The sequence below is a fragment of the Lissotriton vulgaris genome, chromosome 10 (assembly GCF_964263255.1).
Source record: "Lissotriton vulgaris chromosome 10, aLisVul1.2, whole genome shotgun sequence".
NCBI lineage: Eukaryota > Metazoa > Chordata > Amphibia > Caudata > Salamandridae > Lissotriton > Lissotriton vulgaris.
Genome location: NC_141698.1, coordinates 386165297 through 386186972, shown reverse-complemented (window position 1 = coordinate 386186972; position 21676 = coordinate 386165297).

The window sequence follows — 21676 nt, the reverse complement described above, 5'->3', positions numbered from 1 at the left end:
TGCCATACATGCTTTAACAATGCAAATTTCATGATAAAGGCATGTGTGGTAAAAGCATATGCATTGTTAAGACTTGCGTGGTTAAGACCACGTGGAACTGACATGCATGGTAATAGCCCTCTGCAGCAATTAACATAGGTAGGAGTATAGATCTGGGCCAACTGCTATCTAACCCTTTGCGTAGTCATGCTACGCGAAGCTAAGTGAAGATGTTATTGCACTAAGGGAGCTATGCGTAGTGCGTAGTTGCTTGTCGCGCCCGTTCGCGATGCGTTTTTCTTGTCCAGGAGCGCGTTGTGCGTGTTTGCGGCGCCGTTTGCATGCTGTGGGGATAGTATCTCGCAAACTTAGCCATGCGGTCACCTATGGGCGCAGCCATCTTGTTTTCCAATTTTCCTGCCCACTCGTTCCGTTCTGGGTCGTGTATAGCGTGTTCGTGAGGTGCATGTCATGTTCGGGAATGCAATTTACTTGTTCGCAATGATTATTGCGTGCTTGCGGGGAAACATCACGCAAACTTTCCCACGCGGTCACGATGGGCGCAGCCATCTTGTTTTTTACTTTATGCTATGGTTCTGGGCCTGCTTTTCTATCCTCCCTCAATCTTTGCAATCCTTAGTTTTTTTCACTGTTTTTCTGATTTTTTTTATTTATCATCTATCTCGCGCTGTCCCTAAGTTTATATTTTGCATTTTATTTCTACTTCTACTGTTTTTTTTACTTTTCTACTGTTTATATTACTCCTTTCCTTAAGCTCCTACTTCTTCCCCTAACCTTATTTTTTACTTTTAACTTTTCTATTCCGCCTCCTACATACCCCAGAACCATGGCCAAGGGTAGCAGCACTTCTGGCTCCAAGGGCAAGGTCACTGCGCCCAAGAGCCGCCTGCCTTGTGGCAGAATGCGCCCTGCAGGGGTGCAGGACCAGCAGCTTTTTGGTGAGGTGGAGGTGGCCACCATAGTTTTTTTTATCCGGCACCACCTCCCCTTGACCTTGGCAGCAGGCGGAAGGCCAGGCTCCGGGTACCCTACCCAGGAGCGTCACCATCAGTGGGCAAAGGTGCGGTGGGCAGTGTTTTGCTGCTCAGGGGTCCGGTGCACCTATAGCCAGCTGGCCCACCGGTGTTCAAACATCCTGGACCAGGAGCAGGACCTGTTGAACCTGCTAGTTGTCAAGGTCGTGGGGCTTGGTGAGTAGCTAATATATGTAGTAGTATAAGTATTGTGTATAATTTTTTGACGAATAACAAGATTACTGTGCTTACATTGCAGGTAAATTACATTTCAATATCTTCTGTGATTGTAGTACACAGGCGCTCGGCACTACTCTTACTTGTTTGCAACTTTACACCAGCTTGGGCTGATAAATGTAAGAGTTCACTTTAGAGAACTGAAGTTAGGTAATGCTATTGATAGAGAGACTCTAGTCCTTCCATTGCTCTCCTGTGAAATAGTGGTGGATGGATAGTAGGTTTAGTTAGTATTAGTTCATAATTTGTTTACAGTCTGTGTGACGCCTCCTCTGTCACTGAGTGCTGCTTACCCCAGTCCTCCGTAGAACCTTTTGTAGTTTGTTTAGTGAGTGGTAGGCTTAGCAGTGTCAGTCAGTAGCAGAACAACATCAGAAACAACCAACCAACAATTTGGTGTATGCACACATTTTTGCATGTGTCCTCCATCTCATCTATGCATTTTTGCAGGCAAAAGAAAATGGAAATGCAGACTTACTGAACAATTGGCCCGTCTGGAATAGGTGGTCTTGGTTAGGTGGTACTTTGGCTTTGTTGGTATTCTGGAATCAGAATGATTATGGAACATTGGATTAGTGTTCATAAATAAAGAAGTAGTGAATCCTACAAGCCAGTAGTCAATCTGATTAGATAGGTCTATTTTATTAAAATTGTTTCCTAAAATGTTTTTTGAGCATTTTTTTTAAATGATTTATTTGTTTCACAGCACTCATTAATGTTTGTCTCTTTCTTTAATATATCTTATATGATCAGCACCACCCAGGGGTAAGAAGACGGGGTCTGAGTCGGCGGGACAACCACCAGAGGACCGCTTCTCTACAGAGGGCCCTGCTGCTGGCACCAGTAAGTCCTCCAGTTGTTAATATTACAAATTATATTTCCCTAATTTTATTGCACCTTATTTTTTCTGAACTATTAATTATGGTTCCACTTCCTAATTCTATTTTTTACAAAAGCTTCTTTGACCTTGACTATCTGTTTCCAAATTCTGGTTATCCCTGCATCTAAGTTCCTTCTAACTGCCTCTGCTATAGCTCTCTGTACTACTACTATTAGTCTGTATGGAGCTAAGCTTGCCCAGTTGGCCACTCTTTATTTAAGGTTTTCTTTAGAATAAAACTCAGATTGACCAATAGCTCTAGCCACTGAGTCCTGTCCTTTGGGGTGTCCTCTTCTAGTATTCTTAATCTTGAGGCTTTGACAATTCCCACCAACAAAATGCCCAACCAGATATTTGACTAGTGTTAGGGTTCAGGGGCAAAGAGGAAAGCATTGAGCTGTGTTGAGGGCCGGGCCGCAATAACGAGGTACACACTTTTTACATGCTCCCTCAACCCTCTAAAGGGACGCCTCTCAGGCAGGTTGATGCTTGGCTTACTGATCAGGTCCATGATCACGCCCCTTCCTTGCCTTCACGTTGTTCCTTGTTTGGCGCTCAGCGTCTCTTTCGTTTCAGCGTTTGGTGTGCCGCTTGCCCGACATCGATTCATCTCTCCTTGGAGTTGGAAGCCTTCCGGGTTTTCCAAGCGGTATCCCTTTGGCAGCGCTCTCCCTCGCTGTAATATTTTTCCCTTGCTGCAACATTTTCCCTCGTATGTATATTTCTCTATCCCTCGTTGTTTGCTGCATGTTGTAATTGTGTGAGCCCACCCTTGACTTGGTAAACTCTCATAACTGGTTGAGAGTGGTAACTCTGCTCATTTACCGCTATCCGAGCAGGTCTTGTGTTTCCCATTTCCCCCCTAGAGTGTGTTGCTGTTCTGCTTCACTGACCACATAGAGCCGGACGATACACCTCTTGAGTGTGTGTCTGCTCCACTCTTCCCAGTCGAGAGAGCCGGCCGGAACACCTCAAACCCCTTCCCCTGAGATCCCTGTTATTTAGCTGACTGCCTTCCTCTAAGTCTTATCGCAAGGCCATATTATTTGTTTAAACCCTATTTCTGTTATTCTATCGATCCACAACAGTTCTATTGGTATGAATGATGAATGAATGTCTCTATAGCCACCTCTGTCCAGGACCTTAGGCAGTGTTCCTGACATCACTTACCCAGTGCAAGACCTCCTTAAGGATCCTGCTCCGGTCTTATTGCAGAGACTCCTATATGGTATGCCTACAGAAAAAACTTGGTGAGTGTGAAGTGGTACTGAACACATATCAATGTATCATAGCCATTAGAGTATATAAAGCATTGTGTTGTTATTGCTATTTTTCTTTCCAGCACCTGCTCCTCCTGGCTGCCCTACTCCTCGACCTCATTCATCCTCATATGGGGAGAGTTGTGGATACTCCTTGGTTTTAATTCTCCCATACTTTTGAAGAGCAGTGCCTAAGAGTGAGTTTCACCTTCCATTCTGGGGGCTGCTTTTTGGAAGTTGGGGGTATTTATCTTTGCTCCTGTGGAGTCTGGCGGCTGTACCTGAAAACTAGTATTTTTGATAGGATCGTACATACTACTACTATTGTGGGCATTCTGCACAGCCAGATACAGAAATATGCACATGAAAATAGGACGTTGGTGATGAGAGGTTGGACCCTACTCACACCTCAGTCAGAACCCACAATCCCCTGACTGACTAGCTATAGTGTCTCATTAGGTCCTGAACCCCCACACGAACATACCCAATGATTACACAACCCAGAACATAGCACCCTTTCGCTCACTCACTTGTGTAAGTCCACCCCACCACACCAAACAACACAGAGTCCATGTGTAAGTTCAAAAGGTTTATTTATTTTCAAATAACAAGCTCTGTACATTGTTCTGTGAAATTAATACAGCCAACTCCAACAGAAAAATGCATAAGATTAAAATAATAAAAATGTGTTACAAGTGCATGATAAAAGGCAAAAGATCTGTGTGAATTTTAGGAGACCCCTCACGGTAGAACCTAGAAATACTAGTTACATGCATCATAAGCTCTGCAAATCTCTGGTTTGTAGAAGGGAATCTTCTGCCTATTATGAGAAAAATGGTGCACGTTAGACAGTATAATGCAATTATGCAAGCATTTCGCAGTCATGCCAAAAAGTGTAACATGTTATGGCTAAGCAATACGGACCAACCGAACTCCATAAAAAGTGGCTTGTTTTTCGACCTATTCACTTGTACACAACACTCATGTGGCCTAAAACGTGTCTTACTGCACAACAAGCTGCGAGGTAACATGCGCAAAAGAGTAGACATGAATTGAAAATGGTTACATGGCTCAGGCTAACTTTCCAAAGTGTAGAGTAGGACTAGAGATAACCCTACGGACCATAACACTACTAGTGTCTGTCTACTGACTCTACTCTAGTACCCGATTTGGATTAGTGATGATGTATGTTGTATATGTTGTATTAACTGTTTTTTTTCAATCTTCCTACTGTAAACAAATACAATAGGGGGAGGTGTACAGGCATCTAAAATGGTGTAATGTTTTTTCTAGGCGTACTACCAGCCACCAGTGCCAGCGGGGCCAGCAGCAATGGTGATGTGGCCATTCTGGAAGAGGCAGGAGATTATGCGGCACCTGCAGGAGCTACAGGGGGGGAGCCAGCAGCAGTGGTGGATGGTGGTAAATTATATTCATTACTTATTGACATTACTACTAGCTGGAAGGGTGTTCACTTCACTCACTGTACTGTGAGACTTATTAAGTATGAAGTTGTAGTGAACATTATACAATAGTTGAAGAAGACACCCTTTACTTAGCATTAGCAATGCATTAGCAATAGCATTACCAGAGTGAGTTGAGTAGCCAATGGCCTCTTTCATCTGACTCCAACTCAGCTGTGAAAGTTTTATGGAGATTACTAAAAGTCAGATCAGATGACCTTGATGGATCTGTTGAATAAAAAGGCGAAAGAAGGGTGGAAGGAGGAAGGACGGGCGAGATGTAATATGACTGGCAGAGAAGGATACGTTGCAAGCATGCATAGGTGGCTGATAGGAATCAGATCAGATGCATGCGTTGTTGAAGGATGGGTGGAAGGTGAAAGAAGATGCCTGCCTGGGTGGAAGACACAGTATGGGTGGATACTAGATAGCAAAAATCATCAGCAGTGTTTGGGTCAAACTCAAAGACAAGGCAAGCAAGGAAGGTGTGGAATCATGGGTGGTTGTTGGTGAAACCAACTAAGGTTTGTTAAGAGATAAATAAAAAAGAACAATAGACATTTACTTTTAATGGATGGATGCCTGAATGTATTCATCATAGACAGCATAGGTGGAGACTATCACTGGATGCAGAGACTTACTTTGAAGAGTATGTAAAATAAACTGCGCCAGAGTAGCAAAGCGGAGGGGAATATAAGTAGTATTTTCATAATACAGTTGACTCAGTAGTTTGAAAGCACATCATATATATACATTATCAAGACCCTTCCTCTGACTCTGAGTACCACTCCCTACCCATGCTAATTTATTTTCGATTGTGTCAGCCAGCCTGAAAACGGTGGCCTATCTGTTTGTTACACAATCAATGAAAACAAAGTACCTTATGCAGTAGCGGTCGGTGGTGGGAGTGCTGGTGGGCGGTGATTTGGGTAGGGGGAGGGGCTTGGTGGGGGTAATAAACTATGGATAACGGCCAAATACAGGTAGGTAAACATAAAAATAAATAAAACAAATTTCATTCTGCACACTGCACCACCAAATGCAATGCAGTGCACACAACGCAATTTGTTTTATTTATTTATATGTTTATTTGACAGTAATAGTCCATAATCCATAGTTTACCACCCCCACCCTGCCCCTCCACCTCCCCACATCACCGCCTGCGAGCACTCCCACCACTGACAGCTACTATACCAACCTTATGCTGTCATTCAATATAAAGCAATGATCATTCGATCAGTTATATAATATTAATCTGCCTTTTGTAGTAGCCAGGGCAGAGTGAAAGTGAAATTGAGCAATTGCCTTTCATGTAACAGAGAGAGTATGGCCAGTGCCATCAGTAAGGGAAAAATACAAGCTTCTCCACCTGCAGACAGTAGTAAATAAATGTAACGGGAGTCTGCATCATGACTTGTATGTTTGTCTTGGGTACAAGCTTAGCTGACTGAGCTGGCATGCCGGCTATAACAAGGTTATGTAATTTAGCTAAACTAGAGATAAGAAAAAGAATGGTGTTCTGTGTACTGGAGTGCATAGTGCTAGTATAATGCCTGAAAAACTTTAAGAAAGGTTAGAGTCCAAAGAAGTAGGAGGATAGATACTTACCACAAATGTTATGTACTGCACTTGCTAGTGCTACTGTGCCACAATGTGTTGAATTAATTGGTTACAATTCTTTTTCTTTCTTGATATATATCCTCCTTCCCATGAAAAACCCATGTGGAAGGAATGTATTTATGCCACATGGTTTCCTTGCTGCTGCAGGGCAGCAGCCAGTGATGGATTTAAATAATCTGTCAATTTTGTAACACACAGGTAGATGCAGTACCCCTCACTGAGTTATTCTTTGTCCTACAAGTACTTTCAGCCTCTCCTTTTAGTCCATTATACCTCCCACCAAACGTATCTTACCTGTGATTGATGATGATTACGTTCAGCACAGCGATGGCTGCATGGTTTCCCAGGAGAATGGAGAAGATGCCATGGTTGTAGAAACTGGCACTAGCATTTGCAAACAAAAAAAAGGGACATTCACTTGCCTCAGAGAGACTGTGGGAGGTGTAGTAGAACGAAGTTAAATACAGTACAGAAGAAGACTGCCAAACAAACAATATTTCAATGGCTAAAGTAAAATAAAACATAATGGTGGTGGGGACGGGCTAGTACAAGAAGTTATTAACTGTAGTTATGTCGAGTGAGTCACTTAACACAATTCATAAACTTTACTGCTGTGTAGTAGGATGTTGAAGATGAATCCAATCAATGCCTGCAATTAATTATGATGTATTAGGTGGATCCCTTTGGAAAACACATTGGCTTGTACATAGACTGAGCATGGGTGGGCAAGCAGAAGAAGATCCTTCCTCTGTCTTTGAAAATGAATTAGTGTTGCTTTCATCACATCTCCCAAAGCAAGCGTGTGATCAATTGTTGGTGTACATTTAATGTAGTCACAACATCACACCTCAATATAAATCACACAGCCCGGGGGAATAGGGTTAGGGTTTGATGAATGAATGGGAAGGGGGGGTTTGGGGAAAGGTTTGACAAAGAAAAACAGAACGCATGGACACAACAAAAGTAAAACGCAATCTTGGAAGACGACCATGATCCATTATCCAATAAATCTATAAAGGGAGAAAAAGGAAATGCGTGCATGATGATGATGATAACCTTATGGTTAATGAGTAGTACTTGCTAACCACTACTACACAAGTAGACAGTACAGGGCAGCAGTATTAAAAATATGAAATTTGCCTTGCCTGTATGCCCTCAGAGAGACCCAAATTACATGCTGTACCGGGTTCACTTTTAAAGCTAGCAAAGAAAATAAAAAAAAATAGTTGGAGGGATCAATTAGCAAACAAACAACAACACAACAACACACAGTTGTACTGATTGAAGAGAAAAAAGTAATCAAATGAATAGAAAGACGAATAATGAATGACACTATAATTACTGTATTATCCAGGTCCAATTGTGGAGTTGCATATCGTCATTCATCTTGATCCTCCCTTCCATGGACAATCTGCACATCATTCTTGTGTGCCACTGCCTGCCTGATGCTGACTGGTAAGGTAAATGTGAGTTGTTTCTCCCAGTATAGCACAGGGTAAAGGCCGGCCTGTAACTGTAGATGGAAAAACAAAAGGGGTATTGAAAAATAAATGAATAAAAAAAGCATCAGTTATGGTGGAGTGCAAGAAGACGTGTTTACTCAACAACAGGACAGAAAACAGCACAGAACAGGCCCAATGCACCGGGTCGTGACCCAACCTCCATTTACCTTACATTTTGACAGATCCAGGCAAAAGGCATATACATCAACCAAGCATTTTTCCAAATCAAGTGACTAAATCAAAGCGCAACTGTCAGTCATACCACTACACTCAACTCCACCACTACAGGGACATGTAGCCTAGGTTTGCAGTGGTTCATGTTGAATTGTGTGTTTACCTTTTATGCCAGTTCATGAAACACAGTTATTCCAAAAAATCATCTCTGATGCAACTGACTGACTGCGTGCAAAGATAGTATGGTCATCATCATGGTGTGGTACGTGTACATGTTGTCCAACACCAACTCAGTCTATAGTGACTCCAATGTAGTCCATATTCCATATTAAAAAATTACAACGGATATTGGCCTGCACTTACAGGAGTAGGAGTACAATGTGGTTATTAAACAACAAGGAAACATTGACTCTCACTTGAGTCACTTTTACTTTGTAGATTAACTAGTTTAGTTTGACTTCATGCACATTCGCTCAGAGTCAGCAAGCACCAATGCAGTGCATGCCATTGCCATCATCCATTAATCATTACTTGTCTTGCTCTTCTCTTTGGCTGTCAGATCAGATGCCTAGCCTTTTGACAGTGATGATTTTACTTTTGGATGCCATGCAAAATTTCTGACAGTGAAGAGTTGTGGATGCCTGCAGACAGAGGCAGTAGCCGTAGGACAGTGATGAGTTTCGGCTCAGAAATAAAACAGAGGATAGCTATAGTCATGTTTCACTTCTTATGGCGGGACTGTTAATTGCAACATTTATTCTACTATTTTCCATCTCCATCCAATGTCTGGCTTGATGGAAATGTATTTAGGGCAAATCAGGAAGATGGAGCAGGACTCTGAGGACTGAATGTGGACAGTTAAACTCACAGACGTGCAACTCCAATAGGGAAATAAAAATAGGAGACAGTGGTGATGGATTTGTTGTGATTTGATTTGAACCAGAAAGACAGATACACACACAAATAAAGGAAGGAAGAAAGTAACAATTTGAAAGCCTAGTTGTCAGGGAAGAGGAGCTTGTCCTCAAATTCTGGTGGTTCGGACAGAAGTAGGTCATGTAACCCACTACTTATGTCATTGAAGTCGCTCTCCTCTTCCTTCTGTGATTCATGTATTTTGTTCTCCGTTGGTATGAAGTGCTGATTCATTTAGATCATGGTTAACCTCTCCACACTTTTGGGTAAGAGCCTGGTCCTTTTCACAGTTACAATGGCACCAGCAGCACTGAAAACATGCACAGAAGAGACACTTGCGACAGGGCAAGCCAGATACTTTATCGTCAGCCTGCTGAGCACTGGTCATTGGCTTCTTTTCTCATACCAATAAACCAATGGGCTTTGCTCCATGAAGACCTCTGTTGTGTTATCCAGATAGGCCTGGACTATCCGCTCAATGTTCAGGGGTGCTCCTCTTTGCTAGGCCTCTTTTGCCTTTGCATCAGCAATGGACTTACCAAACCCTTTCCGTCGAAACCAATCAGTTGTCGTTTTTTTCTGTGGCTGATGATCCTGCTGGTGCTGTTATTCATGTTATTGGGAGTGTTGGTGACTGCTGGGAGGCAAATGCACTGCTCTCAGGCTCAGAAGTAGAACTGGACTTTGGATGTTTTGTAGTACTTATTCTGTCCTCGGGTGGCGGGCCTCTAATTAAGAGCCGTTCATTTTCGGAATCGGTGGTTTCCTCAGCTATCAAAGTTTTGTACTTGGCAACATCCACTTCTGAAAAAGGAATTACTGCATTACTGTTCAGAAATATTTTGTACTGTGGATCCAAAATTGCGGCAGTAATGTAATGTCGATGTGACACATTGTTATTTTGAATCCTTTTTTTTTCAGATAAGCGAATGCCTAAGGTGTCCGCCAAATAATATGCGTCTACTTTGTCATCCACACCTGCGTACGTTTCAGAAACCTCCATCAGCTGTTGCTCTAGCATGTACATAAATGGGATAGCTTGGCCCATAGTACAGTCCTCCCTGCTGACTTCACGTGTGAAGACCTCAAAAGGAAGTAGCATCTCTGTCAGGCATTTAAGGAGGTCCCATTGGCCCATCTCAATGGTCATGCCTTTCACAGTAGGATCCCCTAATCTTTTCATGACATAAGCATTGAGTGGTATGTACTGCTCAAACAGACGATCAAGCATGTAATAAGTTGTGTTCCAATGTGTTGGCACCTCCTGGATGAGTACTTTGATTGGCATTTTATGCTTGCGTTGAATGACCCTCAGCTGCTTCCGGGCTTTTAAAGAATGGTTAAAATGTGTGCATATTATTCTGCAGGTGGTCAGTAAGTTGCTGACTTTGCTTTCATTTTTCAGAAAGTCTTGAACAACAATGTTAATGCAGTGTGCCAAACATGGGACACTGAAATAGCCACCATCTTTCATGGCCCTAACTACATTTCTACCATTGTCCGTGGTAACAAAACTAATGTTAAGCCCTCTTGCTTGCGGCCAACCAAAGACCTTGCTGTTAAACTCATCCAAAATGTTTGCAGCAGTATGAGATTTCTCCATAGCAAACATGGCTACAGTTGCATGTTTACGAGTGTCATTCAAAAACTCAGCAGTGTCAACACTTGCAGATATCTTTTCTCTAACACCCGAAAAAGATATCCAGTGTGCAGTGATGCACATGTAATCAATGGCTTGGCACATGGTCCACATGTCTGTTGTCTGGTGGACACTCTGAACAGCACTCTGTTTTAAGGCTTTTCCAAGCAATTTCACCATGTTGTGATGTAGTGCTGGAACAGCAACTCTGGCGAAATAGTAGCAGCTGGGAACCTTTCATTTGGGCAGATGATTGTCACAAATTCCAGAAAACTCACCCCTTCAACAAAGAAAAAAGGGAGAAGGTCCAGTGCTAACATTTTAGCCAGCTTTGTATTGTACAAACGTGCTATTGGGTGATTGCAGTCGTACTGCGCCTCCAGCCTAGTAAACATGCTAAGAATAGTAGGCTGCATGGTATTCTTTTCTGTTAGGCTCATCGCCACACTTTTTTTCATTGCAGTACTCCTTGGTGTCTCAGGCTGACTCTTACTGTTGTGCTACTGAGATGTTGTTGAGGATGTGGGTGGTACCACTGCAATGCTGGGGACGTAGCTGTTTTGTGTACCACTATCAGAGAGAAAATCTCCCTCTTCTTCTTCTTCCTGTTCCATCATGAGCGGACCTTCTACTCGTTTATCCCCACCAACAGCAATGGTACCGTTTTTTATGCAACAGAGGTGGTCCTCCAAGTTGATTGCGTGGTGTTTTCAAAAGTCAAAAGTCAAAAAGGCTTTATTTCGATAAAAAGTTTTCATAAAAGCTTCACATGAAATACATGAGTACGTTTAAAACGAAAGCAAGGTAAACAAAGTACAAGAAATTTATGTGCAGACAGTTTTTTTTGAAAGATTTTAATGTTTTTAAGAGGAATCATTTCATAGATTATTTAAGAAAGAATTAAACAATTAATTTAAGCCTTTTAGCTCTGATGGACCAGGCCCATGATAAAAATTTGGCAAGAGCACAAGCATAAGTAGTGCGACTGTCAGACATTAGTATGCGTATTGCGTCCGAATTACACCTAGTGCCCAGCTGGCGACATAAGTGTTTGAGCCATATCCTCCTGGGTAGGGTATACTCTCCACATTCAAACATGAAATGCGCCACTGTCTCTGGTCTGTCTAGGCATGCTGGGCAAAACTCTGTAGTTTGTGCAAACAGTTTCCATCGTGAAGAGAAAGCATACAAAGGGAGAGTTCCTGCTCTAAATTTAAAATAAAGGGCCCTATCAAAAGGTTTTTCGATAACATCTAAATAGTTCCCATTTTGGTAGGTCCTTAAACTTCAAAAAGTCTTCAGTGAGTCTGCCCAAGGAAGTATTAGTATTCCATTGTAGCGAGATCCAGTTCCAATAAAGTTTCTTGAGAGTTGCCTTTGGGGGAGAGGATCTATTTACCCACGCATCATTTAGGCCCAAGTTGAGTAGCAATGTTTTCATGTCTCTCAACCATTTAATTTTGTGCCACCCTGGTAGTGACATGATTTCCGAGAGACCTTGCGCGTATTTACCAAGTTCGTGAACTCGCCACAGGCGTGCCCATAATAGGAGCGGGCGGAGTTTTGCTAAATCGTCGATAGGGCGACATCCTAGGTCCAGCATTAGTGGGACCATAGGAGTACCCTGAGGGAGTGACATCATCGCTCTACAAAATTTCTTCTCAGATCTTGGCAAGTCATTGGTAATGGATGAACCCCATAGCTCCGCCCCATAGAGAGCAGAACTAACCGCTTTGGCTGTAAAAATTTCGAGGACAACAGCTATCGGTCTAATTGCACAGGAGCGTTGTTCTTTCAAAAGGGCTCCTGTTATCCTCTTGTGGGTTAGTAGCATTTTATCAAGATGTGGGGTCCATTGCATTTTGTGGGATAAGCGAATGCCAAGATAGTCAAAAACTTCTACCCTCTCCAATGATTCTGCATTCAGGGTAGGGGAGAGTACTGGCTTTTTTGATGGATTCAGCACAAGGTATTTCATCTTACCCGTAATAATTACCAGGCCCCGTTTAGAACAAAAGGATTGAAAGTTGTTCAGAAGCCTTTGGAGGCCTATTGGGGTTTTCGATATTAAAAGCGTATCATCCGCGAAGAGGAGGGTAGGTATACGTTCTCCAGCCATGGATGGTTCGTCTGAAAGATGTTCCCGAAGATGCTCAACCACCCCGTTGATATAAAGGGAAAAGAGGGTGGGAGCTAACACACATCCCTGGCGGACCCCTCTCTCAACCGGGATACTGCTAGTTTTTTCCCCTCCTAAGCCCCACCTTATCTGGGCAAAACTATTTTCATGTAGCCTGACAAGTAATGAAAGTATATAATGTGGCAACCCCATATCGGCCAAAACTCTCCACAGGGTCTCCCTCGGTACAAGGTCAAAGGCAGTCTTTAAATCGATGAACGCAAGATAAAGACTGCCTTTGCCTATAACCACGACCTTCCAATACACCATCATCAGCCTGAAAGCTTGTTCAATTGTCCCAGTACCCACTCTAAAACCTGCCTGGTAGTCAGAAAGGATTTTATTTTGTTCTATCCAGTCTAGTATTCTGACCAGTAAAACCATGCCAACTACTTTTTGACTAATATCCAGCAGGCTATGGGTCTATAATTGGACGGATCTTCTCTGGCACCTTTTTAAAAATAGGGACCACCTCCGCCCCTTTCCACGGTGAGGGAATAGGAGCACCCCTACAGATGGCAACAAGTAAGCAGTGAATGAGTTTCCCCCATTTAGGAATGTCTGATCTCAGGAGGTCGCCAGGAATGCCGTCCGGGCCAGCAGCTTTTTGGGGCATGATGGTACTTATAGCATACTCCACTTCTTTTATTGTGAAGCCAAATTCTTCGGGGTAGATGTCCCAATTTAATTGGAACAAAGTTAGGGCCACTTCCCTCCCTTCAGAATCATTGGGAGCGTCAATAGTAGTGTGATCATCTTGGCGGGTATATAGCTTTGAAAAGTGGTTAACCCACGCCTGGCTTGGGATGTTACATGTTATAAGATCACTATCTGGCCTGTTTCTGGCTCTGATTGTATTCCAGAAACATTTTGAATCTTTTTTGAAGCTAGCTTCTTTAAGAGTACACCAGTAGTCCTCTTCCCACTCTTTTTTTTGCATGTGCCAGTATTCTCTTATGCTCTTTCCTGGCTGTCTGAATCAGGGATTGGGATTTGCCTTTAACAGCCTCTATTAGGAGAGACTTTGCCCGCCTGCATGCTGGGGTATACCAATCATGCATTCCCCTGGGTTTGTGGTGGGACAAGGTCCTCCCTGCAGAGCTCCTTACCCAAAAAACTTCACCTATGGTCTTAACAGCTGCTTCAAAGATGGGTGTTGCCTTTTCGGCTAGCAAAGCTGGGTTGATATTATCTAATTCTGTTTGTGAGGCCATAAGTAATTTGTCTATGCTGGAGAGTTTAGCAGCATCAGTAGCAATTTTGTTCCACTTTAAACGTCTTCCACAGGAAGAAACAGTGGTATTGTGTGAGCAATTGGGTGGAACTATAGATGCATTACTGAGCCAGGGATTTGTTAAGGATAGGGAAAGTGAATTGTGGTTGCTCTCCACAGTGGGTATAACTACCATATCTTGGACCAGTCTCCAAAGTTTTAGGTCCAACAGAATATAATCAATTCTTGAAGTATGAACAACTCTGTTGAACGTAGGAGCGCCCAGGCGATCTGAGATTGTACGACCATTCGTAGCTCTTAGACCAAACTCTAGTGTCAGTGCATTCAACTGTATTGCGCTACGGGACCATCTTTTTATCGGGGGATAGTGAGTGTAGGAATACCCCATCTACTGTCATCCTCACCTAGGTCTGGGATGTCGTCCACAGGGAGTGGCTCATAGGTGCAATTAAAATCACCTGCTACTAGAGTATGGTCAGCTTCCGCATGGTCTCTAAGTTGTGCTTCAAGGTCAGATATTACCAATGAGATACACCCATTTTTTGTGCCTCTGGCGTAGATATTATAAAAGACAAGGGATAGGCCCCTACTAGGGTTAGTCAATAGGATTCCTAATATATCTGGGCTATTAACCTGCTTAGATGTTATGCAGCAGTTGAGAGAAATGCTTACCCAGATAAGAAGACCCCCCGAGGGACGTCCCTTCCCATGCGTGGCTTTCTCAGCAGGCACAAAATGGGTTACAAATCCGACCCGGTGGAGCAGTTCAGTACTCCAGGTCTCCTGGAACAGGCAGATTTTGTGTGCCTCAACCAGATCGTTCCACTCAGGCAGGCCCAATTTTCTATGGATGCCTGCAAGGTTCCAACTAAGGATTTTTATTGATTCCTTGGCGGGTTTACTAATATTATTATTAGTATCACTAGAGCTTTGGGGTTCTAGGCAATCCCTTTCCAGCATAGGAGATGTTGGCTGGGTTATACTGGTGACTATCATGGTTGGAGGATTAGAGTACGTGGGCTGTGATACAGCCAACGCGCGCTCCTCCTTGCCCCAGTTCGAGTCCAAGTATGGGGTGATAGTTTCCTCGGGAGTGAGTCAATCTACCTCATCAAGGGCACAGAATTTATTCCAATGTGCAAACTGAGATAAAAAAGGGTCGACTACAGGGGGGCCTTGCCAGGGCGGCTGCCAATGGTGGATAGTATGATGGGGAGCATGTGTATAAACCCTATTGGTTGGAAAGCGAAATCTCGGGAATTGTTGTCTTGGTGCCACAGGGTAAAAATAAGAAAGAGGAAGTGGGTGGATTTGGGTATTGGGTCCGCTGCTGGGTGCATTACATATGTAATTTACTACCTCTGTATCCCTGAAGTTAACAGTTATAATGTCCCCTGCCATGGTCTTAGTGTTTCTTCCAACCCACTCTCCTCTTCTAACTGCAAGTATTTCACCAGACATATGGTGGGGTAAAGGTCTGTGTAGCTGCAGCCACTGTGCACATTTATTTCTCAGCTCAACAAAGGATTCCCTTCTTCCCTCCTTCAGAGGTGGTACACCCGCTAATACAACCACAAAAGGTGAAGCTTCCGGTGGCAAATAATTGTCTTAAAACGGGCCGATCTTGTTTTTGGCTCTTGGTTTTTATTTGGGGAAGAGGCTAGTGTTGCATTTGTACCCGAGCTTTGAGTACCCTTTGCTGATTGGTTAGGCGGTTTTCTAGAACCTAAATTCTGTTGGATCTCCGGAATAGGGCCAGTGATGTTGGGAATTGAAGGAGTGGCAGCAGGTTTTTCCCCAGTTTGGATGGGGTGTTGAGTAACTGCTCCTGTGGTTGCTGGAAGTAATGTAGGCTTAGTGGTAGCATCTTTTGATGGTTTGCTGGTAGTAGTACCTCCCAATGGCACCCCTTTCGAGTTTCCGTGAGATGCTGTTGCCACGTTTCCGCTTGATTTATTAGAGCCAGTCCCTTTGGAGTTAATTAGTGATGTCAGTCTATCAATTTTGGACATTAGGGGCTTAATATGAGCAATGATCGTGGCTTCAATATCTGATTTTAAATCGGCTACCATATTTACTACCCAACACGGTATGCCTGATGCGGAGTTTGAAGCGGGAGTCACTAAATTATGGTTCCGTGTATTATTTTGGGGCTTTTTCTTTGTCTTTGGTTCGCTGTTTATAGGACCTATACTCCCTTTTCCTGGCAGTGTGCTGCTTGTCGTTCCATCATCCCTTGTGGGACTTAGGTTAGGCGGGGTTTTTTGTGAGCTCCCTAATTGTTCAGTTAGAGGCTGACCGCACGGAAGGTCGGCAAAAGAGGCAGTGACTCCGAGGCTTAGATCCAGGTCGTCAGTAACATCTTGTGATAAGGCCAAAGGATCAGCTGCTACCTCTTGGGAGTCAGGCACAAATATTGTTGGTGGCAAAGATAACCTCCTTTCAGTATTTGCAATAGCGGAAGATACAACCCCTATAGTCTGTTGTAACATAATATTGATTGCAGTGAGGGTGGGAACCGGTTGCGGGGTAGTTTCTTTTTGTCTAGTTTTGGAACGTAGAACGGGCATTCTACCGGGTTTCAGACCCTTCCTCATACTGTATCGAGTCGAGGGGGTAGTGACAGAGTGCGCAGGGGATAAAGAGTCTTAAAATCCTGACCTTTTGCGCTCAGTGGTCGCCAAGAAAGAGGGGGGGCCCGGCACGGCCTCCTCTGGCCGTTGAGGGCCGTAGAGGGCCTGCCCTTTGCCCGGGCTTCGCCCGCGCCTCAGTCCGCGTGCGTCCCGCGTTCGCGTCAGGAGGCAGGGCTAAGTAGGAGGAGGAGGGGGGCGGGAAGAGGCACCAGGTGTGCGAGATGGTGTTGCGCAAGCACTCCTGGTCCTCGCAGTCCTGCTCCCGAGCACAGCGATTAGTTCTCCTCACGAACGATGGTGACTGAGCACACGGGCTCCCAAGTCACGGGCAAGTTCCCTTAAACACAAAGGTACTGGGCAGAAGGGCTTCTCCGTTCTCCACACCACGACTGCGAGCGGCTCCCGCGAAGCGGGGGCCGCGAGTCGTTTTGAAGCGCCCAGGGAGGAGGGGGCGGGAAGAGGCACCAGGTGCGCAAGATGGTGTTGCGCAAGCACTCCTGGTCCTCGCAGTCCCGCTCCCGAGCACAGCGATTGGTTCTCCTCATGAACGTTGGTGACTGAGCACACGGGCTCCCAAGTCACGGGCAAGTTTCCTTAAACACAAAGGTACTGGGCAGAAGGGCTTCTCTGTTCTCCACACCAGGATTGCGTGGTGTTTTGTCAGATGGGTCATTTGGCCTCCGGTACCATAGTTTGTACCCAGCTTACCATGACTAACAGAGGTATGACAAATGGAGCATATAACAATGTTCCCCTCCTTTTCACTAGCCGTAAAGAAATCCCACACCGGGGAGCTTAACTTTTGTCTCCTGCTGGAAGTGCCACTTCCAATGCCGGATGAACTGGAGGGTGTGCATTAAAAATGACTCTGTGGCTGTGCAGTACCACTACCTACTCTGCTGAGGTGGTGCTTGTGCTGGATGTAGGATGCTGCCGGCCTTTTGCTAATGTAAATATGGAAGCTGTAGGTCGTGTTGGTGTTTTCTGTGTTGGAGGTCTGTGTGCTACATCCCTCGCAGCCATTCTGGATAGGGTAATAATGTTGGGGTCGGGAGTGATGTTCATGATGACTGGCTCATCATCATTATCCTGCTGTTCTACATCGACCTCCATAATTCTAAGGATTTCTGGAACCTTCCTTTTCCCCTAGCCTGGTCTTGGGATGTGTCTCCCTCTCATTCTCAGGTTGTTGTGGCTCCCAAGTGACATCTAGATCATCAGAAGGGATGCTTGGCGAAGAACTTGATGGACTAACCTTCCTATTCCTTGCTGGGGATTTGGAAGACAATGGATCTCCTGAATGAGTGGCTTCCTCTTCTTCTTCCTCTGCATGAGGTTCAATTTCCTGCACTGACCCTACTTCGGGTGGAACAACAACTACTATTGTGGGCGGTGGTTGTGGCTGATGTTGTTGACCACTTATCTGCTGTGTTTCTTCCTGCGTTAATTGTGCACTACTTTGAGATAGCGATAAGTTAAGGTCAGGCTTAGCATCATTGCTTTCCACCGTTAGGCTGGCTACCTCTTCCACACGCATCTGCTTGGGCCTGGGTTGGTGGATTGGGACCACTGATGTGGAGGTTCTGCCCCCAGCTTGGCCCCCGGAGGACAACGCTGCTGGAGGTCTCATTTTTGCTTTGCCAAAAAGGTTTCAGGCGCCACACCAGTCTTAATTGACACTTCCTTCTTCTTCTGTTCCTTCTTCTCAATAGCAACTTTCTTGGTACTGGAGGACCTGGTACCTTCTTTCTTTGGGGCCATCTTCTTCAGATGTCAACAGCATTCAGTTGCACAAGTTGGAGAGATGTCTGGTCAGGTCACTCACATCTCATGTTGTGTACAGCAGCAGGACGTCTGTCTGGCACCACAACGGGCGAGGATGACACACCTCTTCCTCAGTATTTTGTGCACCTAAAAGCAAAAAAGCCAGAAGAACATCAGTCAAACGATAGTACAATCATACTAATAAATAGTGGAGAAGTGTGGCTCAATGGTTAGAGCGGCAGGCCCTGATGCAGAGGTCTAGCCCGGGACCAGGGTTCAATTCCCCGCCTCGGCGGATCTTGGGCTCAAAATTCCACTGACCTGATAATTCTCGCCTTGGTGCCTATTCCAATCATAGTGTCCCACTCTGCAACTCTGGGCAATAGCTTGCTTAATCTCCACAATGGCCCCACAACGCTAAGGATGGCTGGCCTTCACCCTGGGGCTGCCCAGGAGTGGACGCCTCACAGGGAAAGCCAGGATGGGTTCCACAGCGGTATTCGTACAAGCGCCTTGAGAACCTTGCGGTGAGTAGTGCGCTATACAAGTATCAATTTATAATATATAACTTCTTAGTGTCTGATGGTCACAATTATTACATTTTAGTAACTCAGTGAACAACAACAGTGTCGCCATTTATGAGACTGTGACAACAAGGCCATGACTTTTCTGGTGTACTGTACTGTGTACACTCAGGAATAATAAGAATAGCAAATAACAAAAACATAAATGTAGTGGATCCTGTTTGCCCTACATTTGAGCATCACGTGGGATAGATGCAGCATCAGGGAGCAACAACAACACATACACATGCAAAAAAGGCATTCATTTACCAAACACAAAAAGTGAAATATACCCCAGAAAAAAACATTTTGCAATTCAATCCAATGCCATCTATGCCATACATGATCTTAAAAGAAATTCAACAGACAACACAAAAACAGTTGTTTAACTTTCATGCACCCATGATGATTGATGAGTATCTCTGGGCTTACTGGCAGACTAGGCCACAAGCTTGGAGGCCTATGGCAAAAGCAGAGTGGCTGGTCCCACAAAATGGCCGCCACCGCAGGGCCAGGCCACTCACAAAAAAAAAAGAAAAAGAATACAAGACAGATAATGCAGGCCTATGGCAAAAAGCACAATTCCTGGTTTCACAAAATGGCCACCACATATGGTCAGGCCACCCACAATAACAAGAAATTACATATAAAGGACAGGAATAGGAAGTTAGAGTCTCTGGGGAACTTCCTTCCTCTTTTGAAAAAATGTAAAAAAAAAAAAAAAATTACTCCATGCTCCAAAAACTAAAGCCAAATGGCAACCTGAGGAGTTTTACTGGCAAAATGAACAAAATCATCATTTTCGAGAAGGTTTTATGTTTTATGTTGCTCACGAGATATTGTTCGCCAGATTGCAAATTATGTGTGTTCGGGATTGCGAACTATACAAAAGGCTGTTATCGCGAGGACGAATACGTATATTGAGTCAAGCACACACACACATCCAACAATTTTATTTAACAAACACACCCAAACAGTGAAATACACCACAACTACAGTTAGCAATTGAATCCTTTGCCATCCATGCCCTACATGATGTTTAAATTCAACAGACACCACAGAAACATGGACCCATGTGTACCTCTGGGCCTAGTGGCTGAAATTTCAAAGAAAAACAACTAGGCCCCTACTGGAAGTATTGGCCACCCACAACAATGATTTTTTTTAAACAATGAAAAGCCCAGAAAACTGTAGGTAAAAAAAGACCCAATCAAACAAACATGTACACTAATTCTCCAACTTACTTGTAAAATGAAATCTCAAATCCAAAAGTCCTCAAATAAATCCAATCCAATGATATGATGAAGCAGACAGACGCGAAAAGTGATCCTCCATCTCCAAATCCAAATGAAAGTCAACAGCACATGGACAAAGCACTGGGAGGAGCCTGCTGGACAGGAACAGGAAGTTGTACACTCAGTTCCTTCCTCTGAAAAAAAGAGTAAAAGAAAAAGGACTCTTTGCTCAAAAAACTACAGCCAAATCACAATCTGAGTAGTTTTTCTGAGCAAAATTATAATTTTCAAGAAGGTTTTATCGTGCTCGAGAGATAGTCTTTGCCAGATTGTAGTTTCTGCGTGTTCAGGAATATGATCTTACCAACACTGTCGCCGGAAGGAAGATAGCATGTCTGAATGATGTGTTCGCGTTCGCACAGTCTCGCGGGATCATGCGGCTGGATTCCAAATCTCGTGACACACGCGAACGGATAGAAAATTGAATCGGCAAATGCAGAATCATGGTAAGTCATTACCGCGCCTGCGAGAACGCATATTGAACACGCGAGGAAGGAAAACAACTACGCTACGATGTAGATTGCGTAGTATTCAGCAACTTCGTGCTCTACACGAACCGCGATGTTACCGAAACTTCGCAAACTTCGCGAGCGGAGCGTAGTTCACCGCCCAGGATTACTGCTATCCTCCAAGGTTTGTGTGAAGTGTTCAGATGGTACATCATAGTTGCACACCCATACTCCAACGTTTTAGATGTAAATGTGGGTATGGCAAGGGTGTGTGACAGGGATGTACATCTAAACAGAAAAACACAACTACAAAATGGTAAATTAGTTGTTGTTTAGTAACCTTACAACCACGTGTGTTCCACTATAGCTGCCACTCAAAGAAATTCAAATCTACTTCAGCCAAATGTAGAAATAAACCTACTCACATGGCCAGCCAAAGTTACTGTGAGGGAATCATACAGAAATTAAAGGAGGCAGAGAATAACCTACCAGCAGAAAGCACATCACCAAAAAGCAACCACTGGCCAACCCAATTGGTCTTGGCTCTAACAGGCCACCAAAGGCTTTGCCAATATTTTTTTCCAACTCATGCTAGCAAGTCAAGATGCTTGTGCATGCTTTTCTGACAATATTGGTGTCGGTTTTTTATTGAAAAAAACTCTATTATTTTATGGTTGCCCATATGAACTCAAGCGTCTTTGAGGTTAGCTAAATTAGTGTTATTTGCTTCACCATAGTTACGTGAAATTTTGTTAAAGTTATATGAAATTACATGTAATATTGCAAAATGCGAATTGTAATTCTTCACTCTATTTTAGTGCAACATGTATCCTCTGTTAAATTTTTAGAAACAAGGA